Below are 13,178 nucleotides of genomic sequence, written 5' to 3' on the forward strand. Positions count from 1 at the left end.
GGTTGACCTTGGGCAACCCTTTCACCTCCATGGGCCTCAGGGCCTTTATGCTGGTTGTTGCTTTTGGTAGGAAAACCATTCCCAGACATCTACACAACTTTTTACTCAGCTCCACACGTTTGCTTCTCTGTCGTCATCATATTTAAAATGGCACCCTTGTGCTTCCTTCTATTTCTTCAAAGCACTTACCTTTTAGTCTTAACTTATTACTAGCCTCCTCTTGAATGAAAAGCTCCATAGGAGCAAGGATTTTTGCCTATTTTATTCACAGCCAGGCCCCATTGCCCAGGACAATAAATATTTATTAAACGAATCATGTTCCAAATGTCACATTAACCCTATGAAACCATCCAGATTTCAAGTGGTCAGCTGAGACACAGTATATTTGGGTGAGGACTGGAAGGCATGGGCTAGGACCCAACTCTGCTTCATACATTAAACACAGACCTGTTCTTAAGGATGGACAGAGTCTACTTTGCAGCAAATTAGTAGGAAGAGAATTGGAGGCAGGCTATACATCTTGGTCCCAAAGTGGGAGGCGGAGAAATGGGCCAGAGCAGCCTCTTCAACAGGTTACAAGTAAATCATTAATATCTCTCACTTTCAAAAATGTTACCAGAGCTGGCAATGTAAGATGGCTTAGTGACTGACTTCTATCCCTGGAACCCACAGGAGAGAAAAACCGCTCCTGAAAGTTGTTTACACATACACACACACTCACTCACTCTCTCTCTCTCTCACTCTCTCTGTTAAAAAAAAAAAAGCTACCAACCAAGTCCCAAGGGTTTTATTGTTGTTATTTAAGTAGTGCCAAGTTCAAAAGGACCACCTGTGTGGGCTTTCACTTGCCCATCAGCCCCAGATGTCAAATCCTGAGGAAGCTGACATCCATGCAGTTTAGCTCTTGCCTTGTTGGGATGGGGACTTGGGTAATCAATGCAACAAGGAGCACCCAGAATGTTCTCTGGCTCCAAGGAAGGCCTTGGTAGTGGCATGGCCCAGGAAAACACTGAAGTGAAAGGTGTGAAGGAGGGACGGAGGGAAAGAGCTAGGACTGTGGCCTGCGCACTTCTTATAGAGGTGGTCTAGGAGGTGGCCCTGGTAGCATTCCACAGGACACAGGTGAGGCCCTGCCCCTCCCCCCTCCTGGGACCCCTGCCAGGCTCCCATGTGGGGCTCATGACAGCAGTAATTACATAATTAATGGTACAATGAGCTGCCTCCTAAGGGTAAGAGCCTTAAGGCAAGGGCTTCCTGCAGGGGTGGGGGTGGGGGCTTGTTTTTGTTTTTGTTCTTGCTTTTATGCTCCAAAGCCCTACTCTGGCCCCTATAAATACTGTTCAGATGGAGGACTAAGTGATAGAGGGACACTACTGGCTTTGTGTTTACCATAGCACTTATTCTTCATCACAGCCTCAGGGGACAAGAACCGAGCGCAGTTTCAGGAGTGGGTGAAGAGGTGGGCAGGATATACACTGCAGCAACTAGGGAGGAAAGGAACAGCAAAGTTTGCATTCTTTCCTCTGCAGCCTTTAGTGTTGTCACCCACCTGTTTTGGCTTAGCCAAAGTCCAGGCGGGGGATAAGCAGAGCACAGAGCTGAGGTTCCAGGGGACCGTGGACAGCGTTTGTAGTCTAAAACACACAGAACTGCCATCATGTTTCTGAAGGACAGCAGGGGTGGAGGTGGGGTGGGAAGGTGAAGGAAGCAAGTAGCCGCCCTCCAGAAGCTGGGAGGCAGTAAACAGCAGCGCGGCTTCCAGCAGCACCTACTGCCTACCTTGGTCCAGTTCTGGGTTCAGCTGTTATAGCCAGTGGTCAATGGACCGGTTTCAGGGCACTGCTCCCTGGTACTTTCATGGCAGCTCTTCCGGTGTGCCCGTGGGGAGTCTAGGTCGGCGCTCTCAGCAGTAGCAGTGGGGGGGGCGGGGGGGGGCGGTCTCTGGCTTGTTATATAGACAGGCCTGTCTTTAACCTCCTCGGAAGACAATATCGGCATTGAAAAGCAACCAGCCCCCAAGAACAGGGCACAATTCTTCCTCAATACTCCAATCCCAAATTTACGGAGATTAACAGAAGCCCAGAGAGGGTCTGTGACTTGTCCACCAGGCTCAGCAGCTGTGTGCCCCAGATGCCTCTCTGTCAAACAGAAACAGAGAACATGGCTTTCTTTCTCTATACCCCAGCAGGGAAAAGATCTTGCTGCCTGGGTAGAACCTCCCCTGCTGCCTGCCCCAAGGGCTTCTCACTGCAGCATGCTGACAGCCCGGGAGGTGCAGCCCTGGCCCCCTCCCAGTGCCGGTTCCATATGGGGGAGCAGGGCACCGGAGCCCCTCCTGCACTGGCCCCCAGGGGAGGAAGCCGCCTGTCAGGCCGCCTCGGCGTGTCAAATCCTCTTGCTGCCTAATTGTGAGACGGCGGCGTTTAAAGAAACGCTTTTCTGGCCGTCTGCCACACCGCAAACTGCTTGGTATAATTTTATTATTAAGGAGAGAGAAAAAGAGAAGGGGCTGGAGGAGAGAGAAAGGGGAGAGCGGAGGAAATTGCTTCGTCCAAGTCAGCTGGTGGAGTATTCCGCTCAACGTGAAAGCAGGGACAGCTTTCCAGTTGGCAAGCTGACTCCGTTAATTGCGCATTCAGTCTCTACTTAGGGTAATTGGAACGGAGCGGGGCCTAGCTCTGACAATTAGGGTCTGCGACTGGGCCATTAACCCTTTCCGCAACCAGCCCCCGCCCCATCGGCACCAGGCCGGTAAAGGCGCGGGCGAGGACCCCACACTGAGGTGCGGCTGCAGCAGGGTGGTGGCTGGGGAGCCGTGCTGAGGGTGGGGTCTGCGGCCTCTCCGCCTCTGCTACAGATGTTTCGGCTATGTAAGACAAAGGCAGAACGTTGCCGTCGCCGGGAGAAAATCCGCAAGACTCCCTCAGGGGCAGGTAAAATTTCACCTTCCATTGGTACTCCCCTCCCCCCTCCTTGTCTCCCCGGCCTTCCGCCAATCGGGATAGGGCCACCAAAGACGCCGCGACGCCTCCTCCGCAGCCCAACCCACTGACCCCAGCAAGGTCACGGCGACCTCCGGCACACCCGCCCGTCCTCAGCCACAGTTCCGCAGAGGCTGTGGGCGCCCGGAGGAGAAGGGGGCGCTGCGCTTGCCACGAGGTAGAGGCAGCCAGGATGCTCCCCGCCTCCCTCCCGCCTGCACCCGGACCTGGGGGCGGCCCCCCAGCCTCCATCATTCATTTTCCTGATTCCCGCTGTAGCCTCCCTCGGAAGTCAGCCGAGTGAAGCAGCTGTTCCTTGCACACTCCACTTGACCAAAGATGATGATAAATGAGGCCAGGGCTGCGTCAGGGACGCGGCAGCAAGGGCCGTGCAGGGCGGGGCGTGGGGGCCTGTAGCCCCCACGTCCCGCTCCGCTAAGTGCGCGCCCGCGAAGGACGGCGTCCGAGCGCCGTCCCCGACCCCCTGCGTACCGCAGACCTTCCCGCAGGTCCGGACCCTTCCCCGAACGCTGGGGTCCCCGCGGCGTCCTCGCCTCCGCCCCCAGCCCGCGCGCCCCAAACCTATTAACGCTCGTAAATAATGAATAAAGGAGCGCTTCCTACAGCCGCTTTGGGTGCGGGAGGGGAGGCAGCCAGAAGCGCGAGGCTGGGGAGAGCGCCGCGGGCCGGGCCGAGGGGCCCGGGTGCGCGGCCCCGCACACGTGCAGCCGTGGCGTGCAGGCGGCACCCCGCCCGGCGGCGGAGGAGGGGAATCCCGCGCTGCCCTCCCCAACGCCACCTCCCCTGGAGTCCTCTGGCACCGAACGAGGCGAGAGAGTGCGCGCGAGCTTCCCAGCCGAAGAGGGTTATTTTTAACCTGCCCCCCTTTCTATATATGCCTCGGCGGTGCGCGCCCGCCCGCCCGCTCCGGCAGCCGAGGACGCGGGCTCCTCACCTCACTCGCAGGCTCCGGACTCTGCGCCTCCCCCGGCCTGGCCCCCGCCCTTGTGCGGGCAGAGCGCCGTTACATCTCAGCCTGGAAAGGGCCGATTAGGAGCCGCGTGCCTTTCAGCTAAATATCGGAACCGGGTGGGATGGGGGCGGGGAGCCGGCGTTCGTCCCCTCGCTTCCCTCGCTCCCTCCCACCCTGCGCGGAGTGGCGGTGCGAGGCGGCTCCAGCTCCCCGCAGCCTGAAACAGCTTGCCCTGCCCGAGTACCGAGTCCTCCTGGGGTTCTCGGCCTGGTCTCACCATCCTCCAATTCGAAGAAGCTGGAGCTCCCAATGCATGGACCCTCAGGCAGCAAGGGCGCCAAGCGGGGCGCTGCCACCCCCACCGCCAGTCCCCTTCCCTGAGCCACTAGACACATAAGCCATTTGAACAGCAGTGGTCTGGTCTTGCTGGAAACTTCAAAGACTCTTCCCGAGCCAGGGTCTAGGGATGTGCCAGGAGCACACAGGAAACTCGACAGCTCAGTTTACTCCCTCCTCTTGGTCTGCCTAGGTTCACCCCAGGGAGAACCCCACTTTGGCTCGCTTCCTTGGAACCCTTTCCTCCCTCAATGTGAGGTCGCAGGAAGTTCGAGTCCGTTGTGGTTGTCCTTCTCCCCAAAGGCCACCCACCAAACCTCATTCTACACTCTTTAAAGTGAGCATCAGATGACTGCCGAGCCAGGGCCAACTTCAGGATTTGACAGGGTCCTTCAAGTACCCCGGCATTTTCCAGACTGTTCCTAGACGAATGGGGGGTGTGTGTTCCCAGGAGCCTTCCATCTTTAAGGAGAAGGCGGTTAGCTGCTGCATCAGTAGCCATGAGAAAGCAGTAGCCATCCCAGACACAGAAACCATGGATTTAGCAGTGGTTCTTAACCACTGGGTGGAGATCCCTTAACAAGGGCCACCTGACTATCAGAGACCACAGATAGTTACATTATGATTCACAACAGTAACAAAATTACAGTTACGAAGTAGCTGGTTGGGGGGGTCACTATAACATGAGGAACTGCGTTAAAGGGTCACAGCACTAGGAATGTTGAGACCACTGGAGAACAATCTCTTGAAGCCTAACTAGACTAGATAAAACAAAAAACAAAAAACCGGCATTTAAGGGGCTAGGCTCTTGGCTGGGGTCATCCTCAAGAGAGCAGCCCCAAGGCCAGCAGTAGCATGCAGATAAGTAAAGAGCTCTAGCAGGCCAGACAGAGCACCTCGTGGAGCCAGAAAGGAGGCTGATCCTCCAGGTGCCTGTGACATACTTAGGCCAGGGCTCTAGCTGGGAGGGGCCTGGAAGCCAGGCAACGATAGGGGCAGGAAGAGGACTGGTACCTAAGCAGAAACAAGGTACCAGGGGTATGGTACCTACTGCACTTTGCCTCCCTCGGATCTGGAAGGTTCTTCCCATCTCCCTATTGACCCCTGTTCCCCACCAGAGGCTGGTGTTTGAGGAGACCTCCTGAGATGCCAGTGGTCTTACTTCTTCCCTCAACTGCCCTTCAAGATGTAATATCACTTCTCATTTCCAGATACAGAAATGGCTCCAAAGAAAAGGGGCGTTGAGGGCAGGGCTCCAAGCCCGGCTTCTGGCTAGGGATACAGAGTGGCTCCTGAGGCTAGAAACAAACGAATGGGCCTGGCACTTCAGAACATTGGTCTTCTAGGGGGAGGAAGGCAAAGGGACCAGAGAGAAGTGTCACATGACCAAGCTACTCTGTCAGGGTGTCTTGGCATGAAGCTGAATTCTACAGATCTCTTTTATTCACCTTTATGACTCTAACCCAGCAGCACATTCCTCCAAATATGCATGGCTGTTTGATAAACAAATTGCAAATTCAGTCAGGGTTGCTTGTTCCTCTAACAGACTAGACCAACACTCTGATTTTGATCTACCGGGTTCTCAAGGTGGGCAAGTGCTGGATTTGCGGCTGCTCTCACCACAGGAAAAGGAGAGCTCCCACTTGTGCTATGCGGGTGGCTGTTCTGACACAAGAGAAGCACCAGCCGCAGGGAGAGAGGAAGCTGGCAGCCCCTGCTCCAGGAGCAGCCTGGACAAACTTCTTGGGGACCTTCCTGAGTCTAAGTGGGGAGCTGGCTAATTACCCGCTCTGAACAGCTATGAAATGGGAAGGGACTTAAGAGAAAAACAAAACCTGAACGGATGATTCCAGCATCCAACTGTTTTAAACACTGCTTGTTTCACTTGTTCACTTGTGAACACAAGACAGCTTGTCCTTGTGTGTTAGTTCTGTGCCCAGGCCCAAGCCCCCTTGGACCCTGTCACTGACTGCATCCAACCTTTCTAGAATTCTCTCCCTGGCTTTCAGACCATCACTCTTCCTACTGCACACAGCTAATTTGGCCTGATCCACAGATGCCTCATTTAGGAAGCTTGTGGGAGGGTTCCTGATAACTGGTAGAGGATGGCAGATTGTATGGGGGGGGGGGGCTTCAAAGGTCAGGGTTCAGGAGCAGGATACTTGGAGAGCTCATGGGGCTTGGAATTGAGTGAGAGATGCAATTTTCCCACATCTACCCTAATGAAGCCCTGACAGTGAGGGGCTGAGGGTTCAAATCCTAGCTCCTGTACACATACCTGGGTAGCCTTGGGTACTTAACGTCTCCATGTTTTGTGCTCTTGGGTTGTAAAATATTCTAGGCATCCAAATGGCAGGGCATAAGACTGCACTCCTGGGGAGTGCCCTTCCCTTCACAGACAAACCCAGGTCATTAGGACAACACTTATTTGGCTTTCTGAGCACATAGGAGATATAGTCATAGTGCTGCCTCTGCTGGCTGGTGAGTCATGGGAGAAAGAGGAGCCCTGGTGCAGATGGGGATGGAACACTTAACTAGCTCTACCTCTTGGAAGCACCTTTTGGCAATATGGATCCAAATAAAAACTCTATGGGGCTAGAGTCCCAGCCCCAAGTAATCTATGCGAGGCCAGTCACCTGTAGCAGAAAGCACTGACGGGTAGGCAGCTGCTCCCAGGGCAGGGAGAACCCCCAGGACTGGTGTTCAAAGGCACTCTTGGTTTTAATAGGTCCTTCCTCTCCCTTCTTTGTGGGCCAGCAAAACACTCTCCTGTAATCTTTTCAACAAAACATGTAAAATGTGCTGCCAGATGCCATCCAGGCTTTGTGAACCCAAAGGCTCTCAACTGTGAGGCCCGCTGGAGATAAGGGACCAAATCCTACCCCTAACCTGAGCTCTGGGGCCCTATGCAAGTAAAGATTAAAAGAGATCATATGAACAGAGCTGTCAAGAGAAGCCCTGGGTAGACTCGGGACCTATCTGTCCTTCTAAAAGGTAAATATTGACATACTTTTTATAGCAGAAGCAAAGGGCTGGAAACCCCAACTGGTCTTTGCTGGCCGGGAAGGTGTGGCCGGGAAGACAGGAGCTCCTGGGAGTCACAAAAGTCTGACTCCCATTCTCTCCCTACTCTGCCCACCAGCTGGTTACTGTTAGGGTAGCCAGACACACTGTTTGGGCACTAAGGCCTAGTGGCAGTGGCCAGGGTAGGGTCCTGTCACATGTGTCAACTCTGGGTGGAACTAACCTGGCAGACTGGCCCTGTGGCTGCAGGCCTGTGGAAGGTTTCCAGGTAGCTTGCTGTGTTTCACTGTGGGCTAGTAGTTTTTTCCACAGTGTTCTCATAAGAGTCTTTGGAAGGGCTGGAGAGATGGCTCAGAGGTTAAGAGCACTGCCTGCTCTTCCAAAGGACCCGGGTTCAATTCCTAGCACTCGCATGGCAGCTCGCAACTGTCTGTAACTCTAAGATCTGACACCCTCACACCAATGCACATAAATTTAAAATTAAATAAAAATATTTTTTAAAAAAGAGTCTTTGAAAAAGCCAAGAGTGATGATGCATGCCTTTAATCCTAGCACTTGGGAAGCAGAGGCAGGAGGATTGCTGTGAATTCAAGGCCAGCCTGGTCTACAAAGTGAGTTCAGGACAGCCAAGGCTACATAGAGAAACCCTGCCTCAAAAAAAAAAAAAAAAAAAAAAACCACCACCACCACCAACAACAAATCTTTGGACAGAAGCACCAAGCACCTAAGACCCTGAAGCCGACTGCTCTGTGGGCTCAGGTGACTTACCACACCTTTCGGGGCCTGTGATTCTCACCCTTTAATCAGGGACAGCAGTTAAACATCCACCTCCCAGAACTGCTCCCAGAGCCACTAAGGGACAGGACTATCCTGTTACCATTATCACACTATGACAGCTCTCCCTGGCCTTCCAGGCATGGCTCTGTTGTGAGCATCAGTCGCATCCTAACTCATCTGCAGATGAGGTCACAGGCACAGAAAAAGGCTTAGGGCATTTGTGTATTCAGATGAACGTTCTAACGGCGTTATATAAATCATGCTGCGGTGGTGAGGCTGGCCCAGAGGCAGAGCCAGGGAGCAAGACACTGTAGTTAGGCATAAGCCCCACGTATTCTGGTGTGCCTGAACGGTGTTTTCATCTCCAGAGACACCACAGGGAACACAAGCAACCTACCTTAGAGAGAATACAACTAAATCCCAAGAGGCCAAAGGGTATCTTGGGAGCAGAAAGACACGGATTTAAACTGAAGTCAGGGTAGGGACCCTAGGCAGGACCTGCAGAAAAGGAAGGACCTTCTAGGGCTGTAGGGAACTCATTCAAGCTAGCAATTTCCTTTGCGGTCACTGTCTGGCACACCTGACCCACTGTCATCTTGGCCACCTGTTCAGGAGCTGAACAGACCATTTTATACATAGGAAAATTGAGGCTCACTGAAGACAGACTTACTCAAGGTTCTGAGGCTCACTTCCTGGGAGCTTTGAGCTTCCCAATACTTGCCCCTCCACCCATTCATCCTTTTATTCTCCACTCATCTATTTTCCCATTATCTACCCATTTACCCACTACCCACCTGACCATACACCCACCTGCCCAACTAACCCTCCATCAGTTTCCAAGTGTCTACTCTATGCTCCATGGGTACGAGGGACAACACAGGCAGAGTCTGCAGAAGACAGCTGAGTGCTGATGAACAGGCAAAGGCTTAACTTACACCCAAGGAGGGACACAAAATCAGACTGATAACCCGGAAGGAGTCCTGAGTCATGAGGGATATGCAGGAAATGCTGAGCGAAAGGGAAAAGGCCAGTGAGGCAGAGAAGAAAAGCATGAAAATGTGGATGTGAGACGGGTAGGACCCGGATCACAAACCTGCTAAGTAAGTGACAATGTACAAACAGGAGGAGGGTTGACACCATCAGATAGATGTATGCTGTGATTCACAGTGGCTGCAGTGAGGGGTAAATGTGGAGGCCAGCTAGGACGAGGCGAGGTTGTCTCCTAGAGAGCAGTAACACGGTCAGACTACCTACCAATGCATGTCCCCAACTCAAGCCTGACTTCCACCTGTTGGTGTGCCAGACCCCGGCAAGGCCAGCACCTACAGGTAACCCAGTGCATGTCTGAAGCCCGGAGACAGCAAAGAGGTCACATAGCATGGAATTCAAAGCCTACCAAACCCTCATCTCCAGCTCACCAACCCTGCTAAGGAGGGTGACACCTGAGGCGTGCCTGGTGGTGGCCACCCTCCTCAAGTGTCCTCCTTGACCTCTGGGCATCAGTGGGAGAGAGAACCACTCCTAGCACAGGGTGAGACAAAGGGATGAGGTTCCCTTAGCTAACGGGCAGTTGTGTGTGCTAGCCCTCTGGGCAACTTGAAGGGTAGATACAAAGCCCCAGCTATGCTGTGAAGGCAGTGGACATATGCAGAGGTAAGCAGCAAAGCCTGAAGAGCTACAGGATCCTTCCGGGGGGCTCTGCGTGTTTTGGTACCCTCCTCTTCAGATACATGCCTGTCCTCTTTACATATCCGACGTTCCCCAGGTCTGCGCAGCCTCCAGGACTCCCTGCCCATCTCCCCCTCACAACCTTCAGAACCTCCACCAACAAAGATCTTTTCCCACACGAATCAGGCCTCTGACAGACATGTGTGAGTTGGGGCAGGAGGCATCAGGCTGTGGAGGGCCTTGTGTTTGTTGAATGAGTGACGGCATAGTCAGACAGATGGATTCCACCCTCCAGCAAAGCCACTGCTATTTCTCTTAGTCTGTGCAAAACATGATTCTCTAAAGTTGTTTTTTGTTTTGTTTTGTTTTTTTTGAGACAGGGCTTCTTTTGTAGTCCTGGCTGGCCTGGCCTAGCTTTGTAGATCAGGCTGTCCTTGAACTCATGGAGATCCGTCTGCCTCTGCCTCCCAAGTGCTGGGATTAAAGGCGTGTGCCACCACGCCTGGTCTTTTGTTTTGTTTTTTTTTTTTAAGTTATTGATTTATTATTCATACAGTATTCTGCCTGTGTGTGTGCCTGCAGGCCAGAAGAGGGCACCAGGTCTCATTATAGATGGTTGTGTAACACCATGTGGTTGCTGGGGATTGAACTCAGGACCTTTGGAAGAGCAGATAGTGTTCTTCACCTCGGAGCCATCTCTCCAGCCCTCTCTAAAGTTTTTAAGATCCTGGCAGACCCTCATCATGGTACCTGATCTGGAGAACTCAAGAGAGGCCCCGAAGCCGGGCATGGTGGCGCACGCCTTTAATCCCAGCACTCGGGAGGCAGAGGCAAGTGGATCTCGGTCAGTATGAGGCCAGCTTGGTCTACAAAGAGAGTTCCAGGATAGCCAAAGCTGTTATACAGAGAAACCCTGTCTCGGGGGAAAAAAAAAACCCAACCCCCCCCTGAAAAAAAAAGTGGTGGTGGGGCGAACACTCAGGCCAGGCTCCTGTCCACAGGCCAGATACTCCAGAGGCCACTTTAGAGCCCTGTCCTCACTTGGGACACCACCAGGAATCCCTTCTGGAGCCTGTGAGTCCCTTGATGGTTGCAGGGAGCAGCATATCTGCATAGGCAGAGGCACACGCCTATGAATAGGCTGGCATCTCTGCTGCTCAGAAGAGCAGGGTGTTAGTCATCTGCCGAGGACTGCTGAGGAATGGTCTAAGACGAAATTTAAGCCCATTAGTGCTTAGCTAACGTCATCATCAGCGACAGCAGAAATAAAGACGGCAGGGTGTGTGAGCGCCCATAAACTGTCAGGGTCAGCGCTGCCTCCCTCCTTAGACCTGGCTCCCACCCACTGCTAGTAGGGCTGGGCCCCCTGTCCACTCAGATATCCAGTATCACTGGCAGCTCTGGCCCTTGCCCTGGCCAATCCTTGAGATCCAGCCCCTGGGTCAGCATGTGACCAGAGCCTGTGACCAGAGCCGGCAGGCTGAGGCATAAGAAAGGAATCTGCCAGGGAGCCTGAGTGTGGCAGAGACAGCAGCCCCTTAATCTGGTTCCTTTGATAACTTCTGTCTTTTTATGCACACACGAGGATCGCAGCTCTACTCTGCTCAGCCGTCTCCCTGCAGCTAATGCCTGACAGCTCTGTTTATGTCTCCCCGTAATTCTGCAGCTTTATGGTTTTTTTTTTCTTTCCGGGGCCATTAAGCTCACAGCTACAGCCTCCATCCCCTGCTCACCCCCCCATCCCCACCCCCCTGCCTTTGTCCTTGAGGCCTAGCTGCCCTAAAGCTCTTTCGAAGATAGGCTGTCCCCTTCTGGCTAGTGGATAAAAATCCCGAACCCCAGACCTTGTCTGAAGGCTACACTCAGGCCAGTCCACAAGCTCTCCTGATACTAACTCCATCCTCCCCATCACTGGTTATGTTGGCCTATTCCCAAGGCAGATCGCACAGCTGGTGGCCTGGATGGATGAGGTGAGCCCCTAGCTTTGCCCCATCTCCCGAATTGTTTTTCCTCCTCTGTCCTGAGTGACTATATTTCTTCCCAGCACATAGGCTCCCTTGTGAGGACAAAGGCCCCCGGCCCATCTCTATTTTGAGATTCCCTGAAGCTTCTGATTGGGATCTAGTGTATCCTCAAGCCTCCTCCATCTCACCAGTTGCCCCCCACAGCCATTCACCTGGGTACCCCTGCCAAGGTTCCTCCAACCTCACTCCACAGTACAGAGCATATCACATGCCCAGCTACCACAGATTCTGTGCCTACACCCCAGAGCACTCTCCTGGCCTCTAGCTTGTCCCTGTATCCTCACAGAAGCTCTGCACATGGTGCTTTATTGCTATAAAGCTTTCAGTGAGTTCCCGTCCCTTCATCTCACCCTCCCCACCTCACTTGGTATACTGTGTCTCCAGATCCTAAGATCTCCTGGGCTGCAGCTGCCCTGTGCTTCAGCCTCATCCTTTCCCAGAATCATCAGTTGGAAGAAGCTCTTTCCTTCTTTGCATTGCATAAGCCTCTCCTAGACCCTTAGGAGATGTCTGCAAATGCATATCCTGTGCCCCCTACCAAGTGCTAGCTTTCTACTTGCCCTAGGTGGGTCCCTGTGCTCCTCAGGCCTCAATGCCCACACCTCTCAGCAATAGTCTCTTGGTGCACCATGTTGGGGACACAAGTGAGATGAAGCAGGATCACATTTGGACAGAGTCAGCCCTGAAAATTGATTAGAATATTAAAAAGGCTCTCTCCCCAAAAGAGGAGAGAGCCACCTGCCCTTTTCCATTCGGAGGGTCGGTGCCTCAAGCCCGGGTGGCCCAGTAGGAAAGGAAGGAGCTCTGTTCCAGCCTCTGAGAGGGCTGCAGCAAATAGCCACTGGCTTCTCTGCAGCCATTCTGCTTGCTTTCTTCAGCCTCTTCCTGCTAAGCTGCCTGTCTATCAGAGTCCTGCCCTATGTGTGCTGCCCACAGACACTCTCAGTGCTTTCTGACCTGGCCCTGTCCTTCTGTCTCCCACATGGAGGGTACCAACATACCATCTCTAACTTCACGGCTGGCACTACCCACAGAGACCAAGAAGACCAAGGCAGCGTCCCTACTGTGTATGCCTCCTTTTCTTACGTTTAGCCCAAAGCTTGACCTTCAACTCAGTTTCAGCCCTAGTATCCCACACTACTCAGAATGTGTGGTCAAGAGTGCAGTGGCCAACCAGACCCTCACCCCACATGACTCCGGTAAGCACCTAACCTCCTCAGAGCAGAGTTCTCCTGCACAGGATACCAGATAGATAGAGCTGTGGGAAGCTTCATGCAATTTTGTTGCCAAGAGTCAGGGAGGCTTTGTGACCTGTGCTGAAAACAGTAAGATCTCAACAATAATGGCAGAGCCATTCCATGCACAGGCTATTTCTGAATATGGGTCCTGGGTAGC

General features: G+C 53.2%; 1 protein-coding gene across 9 annotated transcripts in view; it reads right to left on the minus strand.

Moving 5' to 3' along the window:
- Positions 1–13,178, minus strand: part of RAI1 (retinoic acid induced 1) — a 102,556-nt gene that overhangs the window by 20,833 nt on the left and 68,545 nt on the right. Inside the window, exon 1 of one of the 9 annotated variants that reach the window (XM_084762368.1) lies at positions 3,937–4,063. The exons of the other annotated variants lie outside the window; for them this stretch is intronic. The gene's annotated coding sequence lies outside the window, so the exon portion shown is untranslated. Of the gene's footprint in view, positions 1–3,936; positions 4,064–13,178 lie in introns of those variants that run through there. 9 annotated transcript variants of the gene reach the window in all.

The sequence above is a fragment of the Acomys minous genome (genome assembly GCF_964271855.1).
Source record: "Acomys minous genome assembly, chromosome: 16".
Lineage (NCBI taxonomy): Eukaryota > Metazoa > Chordata > Mammalia > Rodentia > Muridae > Acomys > Acomys minous.